The following is a 2,744-nucleotide window of genomic DNA, read 5'->3' on the forward strand; positions in this document are numbered from 1 at the left end:
TGCTTAGGAAAGAAGGTCTGTTTATTGATGAGCAGAGCCAACAGATGAAAAAGTTTTAGAGAAAATGTGTATAAAATAAATTTAAAAACTGCTTCAACACAATCTTGGATGGTAAATAAGAATACAATCAGTCTTGGCTTTGCACATTCTTGCTTCTCTTTCTTATTACAGCAAGGCTTTCAAAAACACTTCATGGGAAAACACTTCCGTTTTTATTCAGTTGCAATTTGTTGTTGTTCAAACTGATAAGAGGATCACAAATTACACTAAGCCATGATCCCTATAACCGTTATCTATTGAACAAGTCAAACTGAGTTTCTGCAGTATGTTAAGCTGCAGACAAACCACATAAAAGCTTAGAGCAAAGTAAAACTTCCTGGAAATGTGCTTAAGATTTCAAACTAAGCAACATTAAAAAAAAAAAAAAGAAAGTCTGATTTAGAGCCAAGAGATAGTTTGGTTTGCATATTTGATGATAGGAATATTCAATCATTTCTCTGATGGAAGATGGAGGGAAGTATGGAAAAAGGATTTTAAAGGAAGGTTTTATGGCTTTGCCTCGCATTATGAACAATACTTTCCAAAATGCATCCAAGAGTTCCTGTTGCACTGCAAACCTCTGAGTGTTGTGGGTAGCCCTGAAAAACTCTGAAAGACAGAAATCCAAAATAACATATTGATTCAAGATTTCTTGGCACTGCTGAATATATCTGATGTACTTCAATGTGAATTCAAACCGATTGAAATACTGGGCCCATCAAACCTACTTCGGGGAACGTTTGCGGGGGGTTCTTAACACCTCTAGATTTTTGTGGTCAGTCTATACTTCAAAGTGTATTTTATTGCCCTCTAAGAACTGTCTCCATGTCAGCAGCACCCATCGCACCACGAAAGCGTCTTTCTCCCACTCTGCCCAATGTCTCTCCGTCTCACAGTTTTCAGGATGTGTAGGTGCATGGTTGCTGTTTCCCCTCTTTGTTCTTTTGGAGAACTAGCCCTCACTGCCACATCATTGGCATCTGCTTGGATCACAAATGGTTCCTCTGGATTGGGGTGCTTTAGGACCGCCTCATCAGCAAACAATCTCTTAGGTTTCTCAAAGGTCACTTGGAATTCCACTGTCCAGTTTAGTGGCTGGCTGGGCTGGAGCTCCTCCCCCCTCCCCCAGTCTTTAATAGTTCCATGATCAGTAAGGCGATCTTCACTATGAGGGGATGTATTGCCTATAAAAGTGCACATTTGCGACCTTAGAGCGATTGCACACTCTGGTCCCCAATGCTTTTCTCGTTCCCCAGGCTGTTCAGATTCTCAGGGCCAGAGCCTTCAGCTGATGTTGTGTAATGCCAGGTCCGTTGTTAATAAAGCCCCCTTCATCCACGATCTTATTCAGGAGGGGGAAGCGGACTTAGCGGGCATTACGGAGACCTGGTTGGGCCAGGAGGGGGGAGTTCCCCTCGTGGATATGTGCCCACCAGGCTTCCATGCATTCCATCAGCCGAGGGCTCAGGGCAGGGGCAGGGGGGTGGCGGTTATTATAAAGGAAGGTCTGGATCCGAGGGAGACCACTGTACCTTAGATAGCCGGATGTGAGTCCCTTTTTGTGAAGTGGAGTTGTGGGGTGCAGATGGGCTTGTTGATCACGTACCTGGCTCCCTGCCACATGGCAACGGCCCTGCCCGAGCTGCTCAATGTCATAGCCGGGGTGGCGGTTGATACCCCCAGGCTTTTGGTCATGGGGGATTTTAACCTGCCATCCATCGGCGAAACGTCTGAGGTGGCCCGGGAGTTCATGGCTTCCATGACAGCCATGGACCTGACTCAGTTAATTCATGGCCCCACTCACATAGGTGGGCACACTCTGGACTTAATTTTTATCTCTGGTCAGTGGTTGAGTGGCCTTGATATAGGGGATATAGTCATCAAACCCTTGTCATGGTCTGACCACTCATTCCTTCGACTAGACTTTCTAACTGCTACACCCTGCCGCAGGGAGGCGGAACCAACTAGGTGGTTCCGCCCCAGGTGCCTGATGGATCCTGATAGGTTCCAGATGGAGCTTGGGCCAATCCCTGAGACTCTGGCTCATGACTCGGCTGAGGACCTGGTGGCTGCCTGGGATAGTGCAGCCACCGGGGCCTTGGACCGCGTCGTGCCTTTGCGGCCTCTGACCCGGCACCGAACTCACCTAGCTCCTTGGTTCTCCGAGGAGCTGAGGGAGATGAAGCGCCAGAAAAGACGCCTGGAGAGCAGTTGGAGGACCAGCCATTCCAAATCTGACCGAACACTGGTGAGGTCTCATATTAAGACCTACCTAGTGGCGATAAAAGTGGCAAAATCTAGTTATTTTTCCACATTTATTGCGTCAACAGATAATTGCCCAGCCGCCCTGTTTAGGGTGACCCACTCCCTCCTCCATCTGGGAGCACGGGATGACCCCTTGCAGGCCCGAGCTGAGGATTTTGTGCAGTATCTGCATGATAAAATTACTCAGATTCGGGAAGGTCTGGCCACTGACTGGGTATGTCCAGACGGGATGATTGAGGCAGGTCTTGAGAGTGTTACCTGGGAGCAGTTTGATCCTGTAGTTCCCGAGGACGTGGACAGGATTCTGGGATGGCTGAACGCGACCACATGTCCCTCCTGTTGGTGCTGGCTTCCTGGGAGGTTACACGAGGCTGGCTCCAGAGGATTATTAATACTTCTTTGAGGGAGGGTGTCCTGCCGGCCGCCTTGAAAGAGGCGGT

General features: G+C 48.3%; 1 long non-coding RNA gene across 1 annotated transcript; it reads right to left on the reverse strand.

Annotated features, from left to right (window-relative positions):
* Positions 1-1,941, reverse strand: LOC132711798 (uncharacterized). Its single transcript, XR_009622545.2, has 2 exons — positions 1,572-1,941; positions 1-648 (listed from the first exon to the last, which is right to left on the reverse strand). It is a non-coding gene; the product is annotated as an uncharacterized LOC132711798 (long non-coding RNA).
* Positions 1,942-2,744: the final 803 nt, after the last annotated feature.

This window comes from Pantherophis guttatus, chromosome 4, assembly GCF_059756535.1.
Source record: "Pantherophis guttatus breed Tessera chromosome 4, ASM5975653v1, whole genome shotgun sequence".
In the NCBI taxonomy this organism is placed as follows: Eukaryota; Metazoa; Chordata; class Lepidosauria; order Squamata; family Colubridae; genus Pantherophis; species Pantherophis guttatus.